The 23,048-nt window shown below is 37.1% G+C and overlaps 1 pseudogene; it reads right to left on the reverse strand.

Annotated features, from left to right (window-relative positions):
- Positions 1-17,516: 17,516 nt before the first annotated feature.
- On the reverse strand, positions 17,517-22,205 carry LOC133718265 (ATP-dependent zinc metalloprotease FTSH 12, chloroplastic-like; annotated as a pseudogene).
- Between the last annotated feature and the right edge of the window lie 843 nt (positions 22,206-23,048).

The raw sequence follows: 23,048 nt of genomic DNA on the forward strand, positions 1-23,048 counted from the left end.
AAGAACATTAGGATTTCAAAATAGGATAAAGACGTTCAAGGACAGGAGTTGACAAGCTGCAAAATGCCAAAAGCCAAAGCCACCGCTTCAGTTCTGCTCCCTTTCAACTTCGTGCACAGTACCTGAAATGCATAGGGGTGAGCATCACTTACGTTCATATGCTTAGTAGGAAGTAACGCTAGCCAAGTTTGAAAACTAATTGAAGTTTGGTACCAATAAAACTCTAAACAACAGTAGCAGAAAACTAAAGTTTTGTATGAGAGTTTCCAGTGAAACATATGCATGAAGGGGTATCCACTTTTGTAAAAACCGATTATCGGTCTTAATGCCAACTACTTACTTGCCAAAATAAATACATAAACCGCCAGCAAGAAGTAGCGAGAGTGGCTGTTTACGCCATACCACCTAGGAGTGACGCCACACCTCAAAGGATGTTAGACATCCTCCAGTCCGTATAGCCCCTCCAAAGGTTTAGGGGATTGAAACCCAAGATAGTCGCTTTGCTCCCTTCACTCTCAGGTCACCACTTAAAAACAATGCAAGGTGTGTGCATAAAAACATAGAAATATTTTCAAGAAAAGCTCTAACTAGTGAAGACCCCCTACCTGGAATCTTTGATGTGTAACTCCCAGCAAGTATCAAATGACAATCTTCAGTCCACTTGAGCCCTTCATCCTATTACAAACTTGTAAACCATCATCAGTCTCAATATTCTTTCTCCCTTGAGACGAGGTCACCCTTTCATAGACTATGCAGTAGCTAGGGCTTCCATGTGTGAGCTTATTCCACACAAAAAAAAAAAAAAACACTGATCAGAATACACAGAAAACAGTGCTTTGTGGTTACTTTTGAACATGGATGAAACCTTTTGAACTGAAATTTAAGACACAAGGAATACTTTACATGTCTAATCCAACATACTAAAGATTGAGGGCTGATAAATGAGTAAAAGTTTCTCAAATCAACTGTCTTGTACCAAAAAGCTGCAAGTTTGAAAAGTTTTCAGAAATCTGGTAACAAGAAAGAAAAATTCACCAACAATCATCCTTTCAATGATTTCAATCACAACTCTCTAGATTTAAAGTAGACATGCAAAGCTACTATATCGCAAAGTTCCATGTTATTCGCAGTTCAAATGAATGGCCAAAGAAGAATCTAAAATGACAAAAACGCTGAATTCTGCAGAAATCTTGAAACAGTGCAGTAATTTCAAAATAGCATAAGTATCTCATTTTAACTCCGTTTTTCATGAAACCAAGTTCAAAATGATCATTGAAGAGTCTAATTTAAGCTACGAAGAGTAAAAAAAAGAAGTATAGGTTTTTTCGAAAATCATGAAATAGCCCACTAGTTCAGCTTGGGTGTTGTCTTTGAGGCATAACATCAAACACATGGTGTGCAGTAATTGAACTTTGATCTTTTCCAGTCTGTAAGTATATTGGGCTATTACCATTCAATACATGATTTCCCATTGTCACAAGGAAACCGGAACTTCAAGGAAACAAAGAGGAAGAAAAGATCAAGCGGAATTGATTCACTGATCTTGAGTTTAATATGACATTCATTCCAAATCATGTTGCATAATTTAAATTGATTTACATGTCTATTAAATTGATTTGGTATATCTTGCATTAAAGACTTTTTGCATGTGCAAACAAATAAATAGGAAGCATCGATTTTAGTTTTGAAATCTTTCCATATTTATCTTTTTTGTTGTTTAATGAAAAGATTTGTTTGAGGGGGAGTTTTCCTCCCTGATAAAAGGGTTCGAAACTGATACAAAGATTAGGGGTTTTTTGTATGCATAAAATTATTATCTTTTGAACTACTTGTTTTGTTCAAATCAGCTTTTGAAAAACCCTCGTTACTTGTTTCATGGATTCCATTGCATAATCATTCATATTTACTCTCAAGATCGGAGATTCAATTGAGAGCAAGGAAGGTTGAAGATAGATTATCTAGAATGTTGTATTAGGAGTTAGAACAGTTGTAAAACAAGTTAGCATGTGTTGCTAAGTGAAAGTGTTTGTTAAGAACAACACTACTTGTATTCTGTAAACTCTAGTGATTCATATTGGATTGCCTTTTCGTGTTGGCTACGTTAAAAGCCACGCAGTGAAGTTCCCTCAGTGGAGAGGTTTACACTGCGTTAGCAAATCTCCGTGTTATGAATTGTATTTTCTTTGAATAAATTCTTAAACGTAAAGTTCCTTCTAATATTTGTTCCATCTGGTATTTTCACAGTCCTAATCATCCTAATGCCATAGCTAGGTAATAATCAAAAGTGCATTCCAGAAAACAACCTTGAATAGATTTAAGAACAGAAATTTAACAGAAAGTAGATGTTCTTACCAAAAGAAAGTGAGTTTCTGGTACTAATGCAAAATAGAGAGAAGTTTAGTGGTTTGAAATCTCAAGGTCCTCTATTTGTTCTGTCATAGTGAAATACGTAAATATGCAAGGCAAAAGAAGAGCTGGAGCTGTGGAAATTGGAAAAGTGCAGTAGGAGATTTTATCAATCCATAGCCTCATACCTCCTAACATGATGAGAAGCAAGGCGTAGAAATAAGGTAGCTACTGGTTTCGACCTTAGATGAAAGCGAAGTAAGCAGATTCAAGTGTTTCGGAGCTTAAGAGAAGACTTGAGTGAAAGGAGAAAAGAATAGAACTTAACTTTTGTTGTTTGAGTGTTTTGGTTGGGAAACATGTCTAAGTGATAAATATATAAGGAGGATATAATGAAACTGAAATGAGTTGACTGAAAACTAAATATAAAGATGGTACTTTTGTATCATGAATAAAACATAAGCTAAGAGAACTTTGTTATTGAGGAGGCCGAAAATGAAGAGATAGATTATGAAGTTTGGTCGAAAATCCTTACGAGGCAACTCGCTAATTAAGCTAACCCCTAGAATTTATGGGCCTCACAATGTGTACTTATATGACCATTTGCCAAGCATAATTAGCTACAATGAGCCATGCTTATACTATCGCCAGCGGTACCGATAATCATCGAGGGTGTGACCCACGGAAACACAGCTAAACAGGTTATCACCTGAGCCTCGGCTCACCCCGAGATCACTGCTGACGCGCCGCCACGCGTCTCGCCAAGATCACCTCGCTGAAGCATCAGAAGCTGGAAACTGAAGCATATCAGTCCCACATCGAAAACAAAGAAGAGATCAGTCTCTTCCCCGCCTATAAAAGGTCCACCCCTCTCTCCTCATTAATTACGCATTGATTACTTACCTAACGTTAACTCTGTCAACACAAATACATTGACTGACTTAGGCATCAGAGAAGAGAAGACCGCCAACCGCGGTCTTCCTTTGACGCCCTTTGTATTTCATTTGACAGATAGCGGAAGCAACAAGAATATCACAAATAGCGGTTCACCCCTTGAACCAGTGTTAACCGAGATTTAGCTACCGCTAAATCCTAAACATTAACACAATGAGACACCCTACTGCACTTGCATATGGAACATCCTTCATCACATCAATCTCCTTTTGACTTGATGGCCATTACTTTGCACTTAACTGATACTGTGCAACTAATGGGACGCAGTATCATATAAATGTCTTCTTCGAGGTCTCCATGAAGAAACGCAGTTTTCAAATTCATCTGCTAAATCTCCTTATCATACTGAGCTGCTATAGACAACAATAACCGAACTGAAGTGTGTTTGAAGACCGGAGAGAAAATTTTGTCATAATCCACTCTTTTTTTCTGCGAATACTCTTTTGCCACCAAACATGCATGCTTTGTACTTTATGTCATCAGCATCATGTATTCCTTCTTTCTTCCTAAACACCTACTTGCAGCCAAGTAGTTTTCTTTATTTGGGGTTTAGGAAACAACTCCCACACAGAATTCTTATAAAAAGATTCCATCTCTTCTGTCATAGCACTAATCCAACGTTCCCGTTCTTCACTTTCTATGGCATCTTGATAAGTAGTTGGATCTCCTTGAATTATACTCAGAGCATGACTTACATCTTCTTCTGGTTCGAACCCAAACCTTTGTATCTTTCTTGGATTCCTCTTAGGTTTGTCATGTGCTGTGCATCTTTTAAATGACTCAGGTGCTTGTGGGATAAGGGAATTTTGACCGCTTTGTGGGGATTACTCCACCTGAGCCCTAACTGGTGACTGTTGTTGATGCTCTGGTTCCTCAATAGCTCATTGATCATTCCCTACTTGCTCAATTTGCTCCACCTGAGGTTGGGAATCTTCATCTGATGGTTTAGCTAATGAAATCTTGATTGCTTCTTCTTCAACAACAGCCATCTTCTCCTTCTTGCTATTTACTTCCTCATTTAATGGCATAGTCATCTCATCAAAGACAACATCTCTGCTTACCACCCTTTTATTGTTGACTATATCCCACAATTTATAACCTTCACCCCTTTCTCAAAGCCGATGAACAAGCACTCATGGGACTTAGGTTTCAGTTTAGTTCTTTCATTGTTGGGAATATGTGCATAAGCACTGTAACCAAACACTCAAGTTGGAATAATCAACTGCTTTCCTGACCATACCTCCGCTGCACACTTGAAGTAAATAGCCTTATAAGGTGATCGATTAATCAGATAACAAGCATGATTAACCGCTTCAGCTCAAAAATCTTCAAGCAACTCCGCATGAAGCCTCTTGTTTCTTTCTCTCTCCATGAGAGTTCTGTTCGTCATTTCTGCAACACCGTTTTGTTGAGGAGTCTTCTTAACAGAAAAGTGTCTTGTGATGCCTACATCCTTGCACATCTGTAAGAACTGATTATCTCTATATTCACCTCCATTGTCGCTTCTCAAACACTTGATTTTTCTGCCTGTTTGGTCTAAATGGGTACCTAGATCTTCCTTGAAAAATCATCTATGAAAGAGACAAAATATTTGGCTCCACCCTTTGATTTTATTGGTGTAGGCTCGCAAACATCTGTGTGAATATAGTCCAATGCTCCTTTGGATTTGTTCTCACTGCTGCCCACATTGAATGTTACTTTGGTCTGCCTTCTGAGTGTGCAATACTTGAAAAATTCAAATTTGCAGCTCATTACAGGTTCCGGCTGATCCTTTTTGTATAATTTTTGCAACCCTCTCTGACTCATGTGCCCTAGCCATCTATGCCAAAGCTCAGTCTTGTCTTCCTCCGTACAAACTGCTGCTTCACCTACCACTGTAGAACCTGTAAGTTTATGCATGTTATTTGGTTGCATCACACTCCTCATGTAGACCATTTGTCCATTTCCTACCTTGAGCTGTCCTTTTCCAGATTTATACCAAAATCCAGCCCCATCCAAAGTGCTCAATGAAATCAGATGTCTGACGTTTCCTAGAGTTCTGATAATTCCATCATGCATTTTGATCTTTACTGTTTTGATTCTCATAATTCTACAAAGTGAATCATCTCCCATCAACACTTCCTGAGTGTTCCTTTCTTCATATCTGTCGTACCAATCTCTCTGTGCACACATATGAAACATGCAGGCTGTATCCAAGGTCCAATATTTAGGCTTGCCGGAGCTGGTTGTTACTGCGAGAAGTTCTCCATCATCACTATGATTTCCAGTAACGACATTGGCTGACTTGGAGCTTTCTCCTAACATCTGCACCTTTTTCTCCTTCCATTGTTTGCAATTCCTTTTCCAGTGGTCGGGTGAACCACATTCGAAGCAACCATTCTTCTTTTCTTTGCCTTTTCCCTTGGATTTTGACCTGCCTCTTTCTTCAAATCCACCACCTCTATTCCTGAACCTTCCTCTCTCCTTGCCTTTTATATGAAGTCCCCGTGCTTGAGAACTATCTTCTTCTTTGTCCATTTTGACATATGATTCCAGGTTCTCACACGCTTTAGAAAGTGTGATAGTATCTTTGGATATTATGGTGGTTTTGAAGTGCTTGAATGAATTGGAAGCGAATGTAGTAACATGATAGTGTCTTCGTCATCCATCTTAGCTCCAACCTTCTCCAAGTTTGATATACAATCCTGAAAATTGCATATGTGATCATTAAGATCATCCCCTTCCTCCATCTTGAGGCCAAAGAGTTGTTCCTTCAAGAATAGCTTGTTGCTAATAGTTTTACCTCTGTAGACACTTTCAAGCTTCTCTCATGCTTCCTTTGCAGTCATGTTTTCACCAATATGAAGCAGGACATTATCAGCAAGATGCAGCTCGATAGAGCTCTTTGAGTTCTTATTCTTCTTCGTACAATTTGCTTCAGTCATTGTTGCAGGCTTATCTCTAGTTGCCTCATCAACCTCTTGCTGAACCAGAATGTTCTTCATCTTCCTCTGCCAAAGTGTGAAGTTGTCCTTACCATTAAAGGGCTTAATGGACGGTTTCACATCTCCTGCTTCTACAATGACCTTGCTGCTCACCATCGCAAAACACCTTAAACCTGGCTCCAATACCACTTATTGTGTAAGCCCCCTTAGGATCTTTATGTTTTACTACTTAAGTAAAATCACAAAATAGATGAACTGAAAACAGAAACAACACACAGCAGTTTTATAGTGGTTCAGCCAAAACTTTAGCCTACGTCCACTTCGTGATCTCTTGAGAGATTCACTAGCACTATGAAGAATTTAGGCGTTTACAAGTACTTATTGCAGATCCCTCAAACCTTTCAGACTATTTTTTTTTTATCTCTCTATCACCTTGACTCTAAGTTTTCTGCACTCTCTGTCTTAGTTCTCAGAAAACCCCATGCAACTCCAATTTATAGGACATAGAAGTTGTTGATACAACATGCAATTAGGATTCCTAATCCTAATAGACTAAGCCTTTCTAAGCCTATATATATTACAAATCCTAGCAGAATCTGAAAAATTAACTTTCCTAGAACTTACAGAAAAGCTGCGCGCAAACCTCTTTCCTTTCTAGACTTGAATTTGACTTCTAAATCCTACCTTTTCCAGATTGTATCAATGAGCCAAAAACACAACAGTACTTCTAGTTCAACTTTGGATCCAACCTTCCCATACCTTAATGGATGGTTTCACATCTCCTGCTTCGACAATGACTTTGCTGTTCACCATCGCAAAACACCTTGAACTTGGCTCTGATACCACTTATTGTGTAAGCCCCTTTAGGATCTTTGTGTTTTACTACTTCAGTAAAATCAGAAAATAGATGAACTGAAAACAGAAACAACACACAGCAGTTTCATAGTGGTTCAGCCAAAACTTTAGCCAACGTCCACTTCGTGAGTTTGTAGGATGCCAACATGAATTTTGAAATCTTTCAACTAAAACCGAAAAGATGGATAACTAAATTTTCTGGAAAGCAAAAGCACCAAAACCATAGATACATCTTTGATATTTGAGATATTCAATCACGGCTTCCTGGGGAAAAAGAATTAAAAGAAAAAAGTATTTGCCTCAAAATTGTGTCCGCCCAAATTAGTGGCCGAGGAATTTGTATTCCAATTGTCCTTCTGGATTGCATGGGCGTGTCAACTTGCAGTCGATTGGCCAAGTGAGGTTTTGATATGCTTTGCGCTTGATTTGACTTTTTTCAAGTAACTGTGCGCTGAGGAATGAACCGTCTCGGCTGCTGGGTTCTCTTGCCTCTATTCAGCGTCTTCATCGATGCTGCTTTTTTTATATTTTTAGCTATAAGTTTGCAAGAAATAAAGTGCGGAAAGTGAAAGAGCAAGAATTTAAATTGAGTGAAATTTAAGGAGATGGAAAAGTAAATTGCAGGAAAGATAGAGTGCAGAAGGTAAAGAAAGCAATAAAAATTTAACTAGGCTAGAGAAAGAATGAAAAGATCCATATTGTAGAGAATTTGATGTATTGTAATTGAGTTGTGTTGTGTTGGTCGGGGACCCTTTACAGTGAGTTAGATGCCTCCTATTTATACTACTACAAACATAAGATTTAGAAAGGAAATAACAATTAAATTAAGGGTCTTTGACCCAAAGTAGCAAAATAAACAAAAATTATCCCACTTACCCCAGCAATATCTATTGGTTCCCGCATACACAATTTAACATGAAATGACCATTTTACACTCAACCCAATTAAAGAATTACAACCACGCCACTCTACCTCCCCTCTCTCATCCCGATCTCTCTCTCCTCTCTCCCTTTCTCCCCCCTACTAACCTCTGGCTCCGGCGACTTACCTTTATCATTCGGCTCTGGCTTCGGCGCTAGACCTAGGCCCTCTCTCTCTCTCTCCCCACGATTTGGAAGATGATGACGTCTCCCCACGATTTGGAGGACGACGACGTCGTCGAGGAGGTCTGCCGGCCGGTGACCCATGGATGGAGGTTTTTGGTAGAGGACGAGGATAGTGACGGTGATTTTCTGGGTGACTCGTGGACGGAGCTTTGTGGTCGAGGACGAGGAACGCCGTCAGATTGAGTGATGGGAAAACTTTGATGAACGCCATCGCTTGAAGCAACAGAAGAAACTGGATTTTCTCGTTGTGGACTCTGCTGCATTTGATGAAGGTGCAGATAAAAGCTGATGCTAATGATATCTGGAATCTGGATTACATGCTGCATTTGTGTAAATTTCAGTCCCTGCTGACATCTGTATCTAGAGGAACCAACTTGAGTTTTGATGTCCATGTATAAATCAGAGAAATTGGTACAATGGATCTTTTGAGAAATACTTTGAATATTTAATTTAATGGTTACGTGACAAGAGAAACCTGGTTTATTCTTTCAAAAAAAAAAAAAAACCATGTATATTTTATATTTTAGAGTAATTAAAATATGATGATTAATTTTAGAGAGATTAGGGAAGGAGCTAATGCCCAAGTTTTATTGATTTTAATGCGCCAATAAAACATTTAGTGGAGGGCAATAAACGTCTATGGGGGCAATAGAAGTTTTCAATTGATTTAATCTTTTCGTTTTTTTTTCTTTAATAAAAGTTTTATTTGTCTAAATTTAGGGAGATTAGTTCTCATTCCGGCGACTGAAAGTTCTATTGGGGGGCAATAGACGTTTTGAATTGATGTAATCTCCTTGTTTTTTTTTCTTTAATCGAAGTTTTATTTGTGTAAATTTAGGGAGATTAGTTCCTATTCCAGCAAATGAAAGTTCTATTGGGGGCAATAGAAGTCTATTAGGGGCAATAGAGATTTATTACCTCTCTATTGGGGGGCAATAAACGTCTATTGGGGGGGCAATACAGGTCTATTTGGGGGAAATAAACCTTTTCGGCGACCTATGAGATCTCCGACTACCTCTTTAGGGATCTACGGCCAGGTTTTCGCAGAAGTCCTATGGGCAGCGGCAAGTGACAGGAATCCGGCGACCGATGACCGGAATCTGGCAATAGTTGGCCGAAATCCAACGGCCGATGACCGGACTCCGGCGAAGTCTCCTATGGTTTCTCTCTCTTCCATTTTCTCTCTCTATATAACAAAGGAGTGAGGGTAAAATAGTTTTAAAAATAAATTTAAAAAAATAAAAAATAAAAAAACTTAATGGGGTATTAAGGAATACCTCCTTAGAGTGTTTTGGGTAGGGCTGTCAATTCAGACACGACTCGATAACACAACTCGAAACCCGCACGAAATAAAGCGGGTTGAACCCACAATTAAAAAGCAGGTCGGCCGCGGGTCAACCCGTCATGACCCATTTAATAAACGGGTCGGCCGCGGGTCAACCTACCAACACGAAGTGAACCCGTGTAACCCGATTATGCAATACTTCTTCTTGAAATTTTGGACGTTGGGAGTATTTGATCCTAGGATTGGACGTTGGGAGTATTTGATCCTAGGATTGGACAATTTGAACTATTTTACTTCATCATTATTGGATTTAATTATTTATGAATTATATATAATTATTTAAATTCTTCGTTTTATGGAGTTTTTAGTGAATTTAATCAATTTATGAATTTTTTTAGTTAAATAGGTCGCAGTGTTAACCCTTAAATGAGTTATTTTGTCCAACATGACACGATCTATTTATTAAATGGGTTAAGCGGATTGGAAATGAGTACCCGTTTAATAAATAGGTTGAGTTTGGGTTTGAATCTTGTGACACGACAAATACATTGACCCGATACGAACCCAACCCGACACGACCCATTGACAACCCTAGTTTTGGGTAAGGGAAAATTAAAAAAACTTCATGGAATAAGTGAGAAAAAAATCAGTATAAATGGGGTAAATGGACAAAAACCCTTAAATTAAATGAATATTTCGGTCTTAATGACCAAATTTTAGATATGCTCCATATTGCTTCATTCCTTAATTGCACTATTAATTATCACTTCCTTCTTGCAGTGCCATTACGCTTGATTTGCTTTTAGTTCTGCAATATTGTCTTCAAAGCCTTCAACCTCAATAAAATCTCGGCTTTAATTATTCCGACAAATAATTATCTCCGTTTTTATTTCTCTTCTAATTTATTCTCCAAAAATTAATATCTAATAAAATCTCATAAAAATCAAATGTATTGAGATACCATCAATTAATAAAAGCACCATATATATTTTCCTCATCTATCAGCCAATAGATTTACAAGCCGATTTACCAAAAATAGGTACAAACAAAAAGCCAATAATCTACAAATAAAGAACTTTGTTAGGACACCTAATGAGCCATTGTCACGTCCAGTTCTGTTTTTTGTACGTTGGAATGCTCATATCTATATAAAAAAACGGAAGAAACCTGAATACCATCCATATGCATTTTTACTAGTTAATTAGATGCAGAGTTTTCAAGAATATCCAGTAGAGAAACACTTCGAACAGTTGATAACAAACAAAGCAAGCCAGTAATTCATCTGCCCCAATGAACTTATCACATAATAGATTCATATCATCAATTTCCAAAGAAACATAAAACTGTCCGTCAGATTAAATGTTTACCTCCCCAGAGCCTGGATTAGCTGAAGAAGATAAAGTGAAGTTTTCAATCTCAAGCTCATCTTCAGTGTCCCAGTCAACATCATCACCATCTAGCCGAGATGTATTTCCATCCCTAACAGGATATAAAAGCATGCATAAACGAGAAATAAAGAAGTACATGAACTTGCAAATACTATAATTTTTACGTACACAAAGCTCAAGAATTTAGTCCAATGAGGGTTCACTCAAGCATTATAACCAGAGTGAACAAGCAATACAGTTAACAAATATAGCTAGGCAGATCTTATACCAAAGAGCCAAAGAAACGCTACCTCCAGTCCACATTCAGAAGGAAAGGCAATTTAAATTTAAAAGATACCAAAGCCAACAAGGCCACAACAATGCCTATTATGAAATCTCCCCGCAAGCACTGCCTACCCACCTTCACCCTAAAAGTCCTGGTTTTCATTATATTCAATTAACCTTGAAAGTTGCCAAAACTCACTACAATTCACAAAACGCTGTCATTAAGGATGTCATTGCCGCAACTCCACAAACTGGTCATTTATTTTACTTTCTAATTACTTTCTTATAGATAGTGTACTGCCTCGACCCTCGCTATCTATATCAAATGGAATACCTTGAACCTGCAGAGAGCATGAAGAAAAGACTTACACAATCAACCTGGCATGTTAAAGTCCTTGTTGCCAGAAAGATCACTACAACATAATCTAGATTTACAGACGAAAATTTTTTCTGAGGAAAAATATATGAACAGGCAAAGGAGTATCCTTTTAGAATTTCTCACAGAAATATCTTCATCATATACACTGAACATCAATTTTGTACTTAGAGCAACAATGCACAAGAGTTAATTAAGAAAGCCAGCACACAAAAGTTCTTTCTATTTTCCCTGGGCCTGCTATTTTAGATGGACCAGAGACATTTTACTCAGAAAAATCCTATGCCATTGGTTTTTCAGATCCACGCATCACGCAGTCGGTGCAATCAATGCATTCTTATGAACTATAGAAACGATGGCTAATGGCAACATTAGATGGCACAACTCTGTACCAGCAAATTGCAAAAAATTTGTCCAATGGTGTTGAATATGATTTTCCTTGATCTGTATGTTTACAATGAAGGAATTGTGTCCTAAAACAATCATTTTGATGTAATTATTATTGTAATTATTATTAATCAAAAGGGCAAGTTTATTGTTCATTGCTTATATTTAATATTTGATTGAACAAGGTCCAAGGAATATGAGTTAAAGAGAAAGTAATCTAAAGAGTTAGATGTGTGAGACCTTTACTCTTTCACACTCTTATCCTAAAAGGTTCCTAGTCATAGGATTATCACTTGGACATTGATAATCCGGAAAGACTAGCACATACTATGTATGCTCAATATGGAGGATGATATGTCTCTTGTCATTTGTGTAGAGACACTAATACAAGTATGTGGGTGCTCTTAACTTAAAGAGTACACTGAACGCGATCATTAGAGTTCTTGTATGGAGTCTTACTTACATGTCAAACTTGAACTCTAAATTGCAATAATACAAATTAGTCCTTTGACCTGAGACACCATAGTTGTCTTATGAGTGAATGGATTATCTCTTGATGATGCAATAATATTGTGTCCCTTAATGGATATAATAGATGCATTCATTGGTATAATCAATTCGGTCATGGAGACATGTGAGTGTACAACAAGGAATCTCTATCCTTAAGTAAATAAGGTGTATGTTCAAAGATGTGATTCAATGAGTCTTTGGCCAAAGCATTGAATGAGATTTAAAAAGGAGTTTTTTAATCACATTCTAAGAATCACATAAGAATGAAAATCACATTAGGGGATTGACATATCAATTCCATACCCCGATGATGTGATTTAGAACATCGTGTTAGAGAAGGACCGTATTGTATTGTAATTTCAATTGAATAGGTTCTTTGTAATTCTACATTAACTAGGGTAGTCATGATATGTTGCAAGACGTCACTCATGACTTGTGAAGTCCCCGAGGATTAATAAACATTTATTATCCTAATAACAAGGGAGAATCAAAAATGGAGTTTTTGATTCGTAAACAAAATAGAATGGTTTCTATAAACTTCACTGCCTTGTTAATTAGAACCTAAGAGATCGCACACCATATAAGTGGATCCTTGAGATTGTATATGAAGAAGATTAAACAAGAGTTGGTTATGAGCAAATAATTAATTAGATTTATTATTTGAACATAATTAGAATTTTCGGGTAAAACCGAACCTATTGGGCCTAAACGATTGTCGGGTTTTTGGGTGTGGACTTGGGCTTCACTAAATGAGATTTAAATGAAAGCCCAAGACACATTTTTAGTGCCCAATAACATGTATGGACCAGCCAAAATATTGGTTTTATGAAAGTCAATATTTTCTTTTAGTAATTGGAGTTATTTCCTATTATATAAAAGTGAAAGGATAGACATAATAATGGTAGCATCTCTACACCATTATTTTCAGATTAGAGAGAGAGAAAGAGAGTTCTCTCTTGGTCCATTTTTCAGAAAAAAGGAAAGAAGAACACTTGCATAATTTCTTCTTTTCTTTCATCTTTCTTCATCTCTTGATTCACTTGGTGAAGATCCTTAGAGGCCATATATTTTTGTGGCTTTACTTGTTACATCAAGGAGGAGATTACAAGCACAAGAAGGAGTACAAGAAGGAGTTCTTAATTCAAGGTGCTTCAAGGTGGAGGAAACACACACAAGGAGAGATCAAGGAGAGGAACTTTGGTGGTTCACTTGGATCGGATTAAAATCACGCTCCAAGGGTGAGTAGAACATAAACTCCCTCTTTGTTCTTCCTTACTATGCATGCTTTGTTTATATACATATCACAATAAGCCAAGATCATGGGTTAAAGGAATGGATTTTATGTTTAGTTAGTAGTTTAATTGTTAAACTTATTCCGCACTAATTAAAAAGTTTTGAAATCCATCCATTCCTTTAATTGGTATCAGAGCCATTGGCTTAATTTTGGTATGTTATAAACATGGCTAAGTATGTTGGTTGATGTGATTTTCTTAAGCTTAGAGTAATATGTAATTTAGATCATAAAATTTGCTTTATCATAAAAGTTATGAAGCATGTGATGCAAGGTAGATTTTATGATAGCAAGAAAAGTTTCTAGAAATTACATGTAAGAAGTGGTTTAAGTTTTATGAAACTTCGATGCATGTAAGAATGTATTAAGGGGTTTTATATGTTTCTTAATTAAGGTGTTAATCTTAGAAACATATTAGATTGTATATGCTTTAGGGTATGCATGATTTTTGGCTTCAAAGATGAAGTAAACAAATGTTCAATGGAAGAACACAAAACTGGAATTTTATTTCCAGCTTTGGAACATGTCTAAACTAGTTATGAACTAGCTAAATTTTCATGGTGTTTGCTTTCACTTTTTGATCCATAAATTCATGAATTGAAATTTATCCAATAGTTAGTGATGACATAAAATCATTTCCATGATACCCTCACCAAATAGTTGGTAGAGTTAGTCATCTTTACTATTAGTTTCTCTAAATTACCCACCAAAAGTTGGAATGAGATAAAAGACATGTCTCCCTAAATCACTCACCAAAAGTTGGTGAATCATGATGTAAAACATCATCCCCTAAATCACTCACCAAAAGTTGGTGATGCATGATGTAAAACATCATCCCCTAAATCACTCATCAAAAGTGATGTGAGACATCATCTCCTAAATTACTCACCAAAAGTTAATGTTGCATGATGCTTACATCATCCCCTAAATCACTCAATTAATTTACTTGCATTAAATTAAAGTAATTTAGTGGTTAATTTATTTTGATTGAGTTAATTATGCTTGTTTAATTAACCTTATTAATCTTGGTTAATTAAATGATGATTATGGACTATGGCCTAATATAATTGAGCATGAGATTGGCCGACTATTCATTTTGAATGAATGTGGTTATGTAATTAAAGTAGTTAATTCATTTGGGTTATGTAATTAATTTAGTTAATTCATTTGGTTGTGTAACTAAGTAGCTTATTTAATTTATTCAAGTTTGATTAAATTTAAATGGGAGCTTGTATGCCCCTTATCCACTCTTGTAATCGAAGATGGAGGCACATGAGGATGATTCAAAGAAGAAGTTTGAAGTCATCTAGCCTTGAAAGAAGTTCAAGTGCAAAGTGTAATAGCTTAGCTTAGTTATTTAATTTTTGTAATCGTTACGCGTAATTAAAATCAACCACCCAAACATGACCTTGATCCAACATATTGGCTCATGTTGGATCAAACAACAAGTCCATAATCATCCTATGTGACCTATTATAATTGCATGTTCGTTGCACTTGATCAAGTAATTTTATACTTCCCATGATTCCATTTGAAAAATGTTTTTGATGAAATCAAATTGTTTTTCCGAAAAACAATTAAGTGGGAGTATTTTATTATAGATCAAGTATAATGAAAATGTGATTGCATTAGGATCAAAGCAATTGCAATGTGATTGTTATTAATTAGATTATTAAAGATGAGACCTTAAAATTCCCTCAAAGTGATATTAAGTTGAAAAACGAAGAAGACATTATGAATGCTTCTTTGTGGCCTTCCAACATTGTAATCTCCTATTAGATGTTCTTACATGTGAATATCATTCCGAACGGGGGTATTTCTTGCTAGGAGCATTAAAAAGAGGTTATTCAACATTTGATGTTGTAAGGTAGGGACAAATCTTGGTCAATATTCTATTATGATGAGATTTAATTTTTGATCCCTATACTTACATGAGATGATGGGTATAGCTTAACTAGAGTAATTTATCAATATCCTATTATGGTGAGACTTACTTACTTTAGAGGCCAAAGTTATGGATATTCACATTTGATGTGATTGGATAAGAGTATCCTCTCATGGAAATTAAGTTGACCTATAGTTCTATTATGATGCGGTTGGCTTAATGAAAATGAGTCTTCCATACTCACTAAGAGTTTTAATTTATACTCTCGAATTCCTTGAGGGATTTGGAATTTGTTAAAATAGTGAGAGGGTGCCATTTGATTCTTAAGACCCGAGTCACTTGGTTTTAAAATCAATCTCACTTCTTTTATTTTATGTTATGTAGACTGCAATATGTCAGGACATCCTATCACCAAAATTCTCAATGAAAATCGTCTTGAGGGCCCAAACTTCAATGACTGGCTCCGCAATTTGAAAATTGTATTGACATTCGATAAGATCGCTTATGTCTTACAAAATGCACCTCCTCACACTCCATTGGCTCAAGATGCAACCGATGAGCAACGTGTTGCTTATCAAAAGCATAAGGATGATGACATGCAAGCTAAATGTGTTATGCTTGCATCCATGAACTCACAACTTCAGAAACAACATGAGAATATGGATAGCGCCAGTTCTATATTACTCCATCTCACTGAATTGTTTGGTGAGAGAAATAGAAATGTGCGATTCACAGCTGTCAATGAGCTTGTTAAGACAAAGCATGTGAGGGGTGCTCCTGTGCATCAACATGGTCTAAAAATGATAGGCCTTATTGAGCAAATTCAAGACCTTGGATTTGCACTTGATGCGGAGCTAGCTCAAGATCTTCTTCTATCCTCCCTAGATGATTCATTTTCTCAGTTCATAATGAACTATAATATGCAACAAATGGATCATACTCGTTCTGATCTTCTCAATATGCTGGTATCAGCTGAGAAGCAAATCAAGAAAGAGAGTGGGAGTGTGGCCACTGTCGCTTCTTCTTCCAAGTCCAAAGGCAAGGGAAAAGGGAAGAAGAAACAAGTGGCAAAGCCTAAAGGAGCAGTCCAAAAGAAGAAGAAGAAGGAACAAAAGGAACCAAAAGGTGTTTGTTTCTTTTGCAACAAGGATGGGCATTGGAAGAGGAATTGCAAAGCTTATCTTGCATCCTTGAAGAACCAGTCTTCAACAGCAGGTATGATCAATGTGATTGAATCAATACTTACAGTTAATAATACTTCCACTTGGATAATTGATTCAGGTGCATCTCACCATGTTTGCACTTCGTTGCAGGACCTAGTGGGAGCAAGGAAGCTTAAAGCTGGAGAAATCACCCTACGTGTTGGAAATGGCACAAGACACTACACCAAAAATGTTATCAGACAACGGCAGAAAACCGTTGTGGGATTTGGAGACCCACCGTTGTAGAGCGAGCCGTTGTCTGATGAAAAATCAGACAACGGTGGAACACAGTTGTGTGATAAACAGAAAGACAACAGGTATGTGTTATAACTGTTGTGTGATAGCTCGGCAGATGCCAAGCGCAGCTGCGCAGCAGTTGAAGCGCTGTCTTCAGACAACAGTGCCAGTTTTAAGCTGTTGTATGTTAAGCGTGTCAGACAACATTTTTTTATTTTGTCTGTTGTCTGATTGATCTTCAAACTTCAGTTCTTGGACTATATCTGTTGTGTGATTAACTTTAGGACAACAGAGTTCAATTGCTTCTGTTGTCTGAGTATAAATTAGAAGACACTGATTTGTTAAAACCCGATGTGTGATATGAATGATTGCAATGTGTTTCTATCCCATTTTTGGCCATTCAGACAACGGGCAGTCATCTATATCTAATCTGTTGTGCGATCATTTGAATCTCATTCCTGAATTAGAGAGTACGTCATCAAATACAAACATTGCAAACCATCAAATGAGAAATCTAACCAATACTCCCCGCGTGATGCTGCGGCTTTGCATTGAAATTTTGTATGTAAAACAGTCATAATCATAAGCTAAGAAACATTAATTGAAAATGTTATAACTTTACATATTACAGAAATGGTGTTTAAACCAGACTCATATGTTTTCATAAGTTAAGCTCTCGGAGGAGGAAAATTATGACCATGACCATCACTTAGTGCGTCTTTAACAGGGATTTTAAGATTCCAAGTTCCTGTTGAAGCGCCAACAAACTGTGAAATCCCTTTTAATGGTTCATCAGTTGGAGTCATCTTTGTGGTTGTTTGAATGATCAGTATAGAGTCAGGAACATGAACAAATTCAGCTCCATAGCTCACATCCTCGAACATGACTGGAGAAAGGTCCTTCATTTTCTATAATCTCTATAACCTCCTATAATTGGGAACCGCAGATTGTGAGTTTACAGATCTAACAAGTCCAGTGCAAGAATTTCAAGAGATATGAAAGTAACTGCTTTAGAATCAATATCACAGTGATAATGCCCTACAAGTACGTTTTATAACTTACCAACCCAGTAATCCTTCTCTAATAGTTCCTCAGTAATCATGTCCAGAATGTGCCTGTTGTTTCTCAAACCATTCATCGCAAGTTCTTCTGTCGCAAGTTCTTCTGTTTCTTCGATGTACTGCAACCAACACCAAATATCAACCAGGTATATTTAAATGAAAAACTAAGGGAAAAGAAGATCAACTTCAGCTCCAGAACTTGAGATATTCTCAAACAAATATGGGTGTAGGGGGATATCAACCTACCATATACAGAGAGACATTAAGCATCCATGAGTCAGACATAAGAATCAGGTCTGTCAAAAAGTTGAGGAAACTTGCAACATATTCTAATGGAAAACCTTCTTTCATAGTAACATATATTCTTTTTAGGTCTTCTGTAAATACAACAGCAGCAACCTGTCCAAGACAAACCACAACATCAGATACTGCCAACATAAACCTTTGCACTTTTAGCCAACAATGGAGAAAAAATCATCTTAGATGCATGATGCTTCCTATTTCATTTGGACTTGTGGACAATTGACATGGCAGCATCCAATGAACCACCAAGCGAGGCATAAAATACACAAAGTTCACAGGCAGTTGGGAAATGAGTTCACGTCTCTCAGTTTACTCAGCCTCCTTGTACAGTACCATATTTATTTGTCTACTAGTATTAACTACTACTGAGCAAATTGAGTAGGTGCCATGATCACATCCCATTTCATAAATCTACACCATACAGTACTATTTTTAACTATTTTAGTCCAGAAAAAAAAATGTTTAGTCTTCTATACTATGGAATATGAAAGGTCATGTGCTGCTTAAACACACTCACTGAAGTACAAGAGAAGCCCAAATGTTACAAACTCTTGCATGGAAAGCAGTATATGCATGAGATTACTCATAATTAATGCAACACCATCTCATATTTAGTTCAACACCAACTCATAATTAGTGCAACAAGGAACAAGTGGATCAATCTACAAGGTGTATAACAAAGATAAAAACAAAGGAGAGCAACAGGTTACCTCAGAGCTGTCAAGCTTTTGAAGAAAGTATGTATAAGGAAGTTTGGGACGATAAAGCCACCATCTTTTAGCTATCCATAACGCCCTTTTCCTTGTGTCTCTGTTACCTTCTCCACTACATCCTTGCGAAGACTGTTTTCAACCTCTTTCATGTCAAATTCAACTACATACTTGGAATTTGCAGAGTCCAACTGTTCCGCTAACTTTTCTTTTTGGAGGATCTCCTTCCATTTCTGAAGTCTTTCACGCCATGTTCCAGTATCTTCTTGAACTTCACCTGCAAAGCAAAAGCCACAATTGGGCCATAAGGGTAGAGATGACCAAAGACACTATTGATGATAAAATCCAAGACAAATTTCCGTGCAAATACATGATATTGTCTCTGTAATAACCACCAGTGAGTTGCAGTTATCTATTAAATCTTTAGAATGCAGATTTACACCAAACAGGAAGAGAAACGCAAACGGCCAATTACTGTGAGACCATTCCTTGAGATTCATTGTTGCTCATTTGTAGAGGGGTTTCAGACAAAATTATAGATCAACACCCTAAACAGAATTAAAAAAATAACAATAAATAAATAGATTTTCCGACTGAATTCTGTTTCTATTTAGGCAATAAACTTCTTGAAAAACCACAACCTTTTTTACTAAAAGACATAATTCTCATTAAAATCAATAAGTTGTCCACTACCTATAATATAATTCCCACAGGTGCAATATCATAATTGCAATCATTCAGACTCCAGCTAATACCACCACAAACTTTGCCACATACACATATAATAGAATATGATATGTTCAAATTTCACAATTCATAATGAAATACGCTTCCTCATTGAATCGATTTCATAAGACACTCCTAAAATAAAATTTTCCCATGCTGGTTTAAAGTAAGGATCAACTCAAGATACTTCACGTAAGTTCCAAACAGACACTAACCAGAAATTCCCAGGTCTTCTTTCAATTCCTTCTTTTCTTCTGGATTTAATTTTATATCACTGTCAATAAATTGTTTTACATTGTCCTGAGGCAGCTGCGGATCATCATCCCATGCATCCTCTCCCACTTAAGAACTATCATGGACAAGTGTTCCATCAGGTCCTTCAACAAACTTCTTCATTTTCAGGCCTTTGGGCGTCGTCTTCCTCCACATACTCTTCTTAAGCCTGCAAGGTAAGGGAAAAAAAAAGAACCGGGATTAAGCAAAACACAGCTCCTTAAACTTCTCTATCTTTATTCCTCTTTCTTCCTTCTAGTTTAAAAGTTTAAACCATGTCTATATTAAGGCAATATTCAAATTCTAAGCAGAAATGTGATGCAGTTAAACTGACCAAAACGGAAAATACACACAACATGAGGAATCAAATTACTTTCTAACATTACTCGGAGATGGCTCAGGAATCACTGCCTCCATATAAGCCTCTGTCAACTCTTTCCTCTGGCGATCTTGGATAGGAGCTCGAATTGCTACATATATTCTTTGACACGAAACTACGGCAATAAAAACATAGAAAACCAATGCAGCAACTCTTTTAGGTTCCCATGTCTTGATATCCTGAGAATAACAAATGACAGTGTTATCAGTAAATCAACTAATTGAAAGTTACACTCAGTTCCCGCCACAACTTGATCAAAACAAAAGACTAAAGCTTTGTAATAACTTCCATTATCTTCCAACACATTGCAACAACGAAATGAGAAGCTAAAACTAAATACAAGAACTTTACCTTCCATCTTTCCCACTGATTCCCACTTACAAACTCGGGCACTAACTCGGTCCTAAACCGTTCCAACTCAGTCCCACCTCTCTTTAATCCTTCCCCAGCTTGCCCCAAATACTCCCCCACCTTCACATTCACCTCCTTCAAATCAAACCCAGTTTCCTTCTTCACCGAGTCACCAAGAAACTGATTCATAAACTTGCGAAGCGCAGCCCAGCCGGCATAGTAACCTTCATCAGTTAAGCACAACAAAACCAACCAAGAAATCAAACTCTTAACCAGTGATTAAATCCTGAGCTGTGAACTCTAATAAAAATAAAAAATAAAAATAAATTCATACCGCGGTTAATAATGGGTGATCTTCTGACAGGTCTTCTCACAAATAAATGGACATAATCGTCTTTCATGTAACCCTTTTTCACGCAGGACCTTAATCACAGCAAATTGAGTTCAAAGTTAGCAACTTTGTATCTAAACTCAGCATCACCAAACTTGTGTAAAGTTCAATTCTTTGGGTTTTTCTTCGAACCCAAAAAGAATGTGAGTAAAAATGAATATGCGATTCAACCTGTTTTTCCAAGATATGACCCAGGTATTAAGACAGAAGAAATTGAATAGACAGATCTATATCGATGAGATTCGTAAAACAGAAAGTAGATCAGTAAGGCTTATCAAACCAAGAGATTTGACGAAATAGAAAAAGAACAAAAATTGCCAATTATCGCTAGGAAGAACATGAAAAAGAATCATACCCAGAAATAAGCAGCGGGAGTTCTTGAAATTGTGCAATCTCGCCGAGAGTTCACCTGGAACTAGCAGTGGATATCGGGTATTCTTCTACAAAACCCTAGATTCACGGTTGTTCTTGAGCAATCTTCTGCAAACCATCTTCCACCGCCCGTTCTCGCCTTTTCGGGAGCCTCAATAATCAGCTCGTTTTCTGGCAACTCGCCCAAATCTTGCCATCGGAGGATGACCGGCGGCGCTGCTTGTTCTTCATCAAGTTCCTGGCCCATGGCTGTGCGGTGTAAATCCGGCTAATTGTGGAGACGAGAGTTAGGTCAATGAAATTTGGGTTTCAAATTGAGGGTTCGACCAATAGAGATTTGGTTAATTTTGGGGAATCTGAGATTGGGGTTTCCCTATTTGGGATTTCAGAATGAAAGAGAGCAGAAGACTATGATTTCTGGGTAAAGAAGAGAGTTGGATGAAGAAGAGAGCGAGAGAAGACTGAGAGTGAGACAGGGAGAGGAGCGATCTGAAGAGAGAGAGAGTAGAACGTGAGAGAGGACAGAGATTTCGCGAGAGAGATGGGGAGCTGTGAGTGTTGGGCGTCTTGAGAGGAGATCGAGAGGTTATGAAAAACTTACTAACTTTGTTTAAATGCGCCCTCAGTTGTCTAAGCATTAAGCAATAGCTTTGTTTTCTTTTTTTTTTTAGTTACTCAGACAACGTATAGATACATTTACGTTGTCTGAATTGCTACATAGCTGAGGGAACAAAAGATGAAAATTTCCCGCTTGTGCAAATCAAAATGCCAGTTTTGGCGCTTAGGCTAGGCATTTCTCATTCACACAACAGAAATAGTTCATTATGTTGTAGGAAGTTGCAAGCATGACAAACCATTGAAGCCAAATTTGCTTGTTTTGGGGGGGAATGAATGTCATTTTGGAGACATCTTCAAATTATGCCACTTACTTGCACAACGGCACATTAAAAACCATTGTATGATGATTTGCAAGTATACTCCTACAACACAAATAACTAAACTGTTGTACAATTTAGTGGCATCTAGGGTACAATTTGGAGCCAAATTTGAGTCCATCTAGGAGGGAAATCTGCCGCAATTTTTTTTTTGATTCACACAACAGATTATTCTTGTAACCGTTGTGCAATGACCTTCTAAACAAAAACTTCAGAATTTTAACCACCTTATACAACGGAAGTTTAGTAAACATGTTGTGTGATTCACTTTTCTTCATCACACAACACATTTTTTTTTTTCGTTGTGCAAAAAGTGTGGTGTGTTAACGTTTTTGGTGTAGTGAGAGTTGACGCCAAAGCCGTGGGGACTTATATTTTGAAGTTACCATCAGGAGATACATTGGAGTTAAATAATTGTCTTTATCTTCCTATATGTATAAAGAACCTTATCTCCATCTCCATGCTTTTGAAGGATGGTTATAGAGTAGTTTTTGATAAACTAAGTGGTTCTGTATCTATTAATGAACGCATGATATG

The sequence above is a fragment of the Rosa rugosa genome, chromosome 6, assembly GCF_958449725.1.
Source record: "Rosa rugosa chromosome 6, drRosRugo1.1, whole genome shotgun sequence".
Classification (NCBI taxonomy): Eukaryota; Viridiplantae; Streptophyta; class Magnoliopsida; order Rosales; family Rosaceae; genus Rosa; species Rosa rugosa.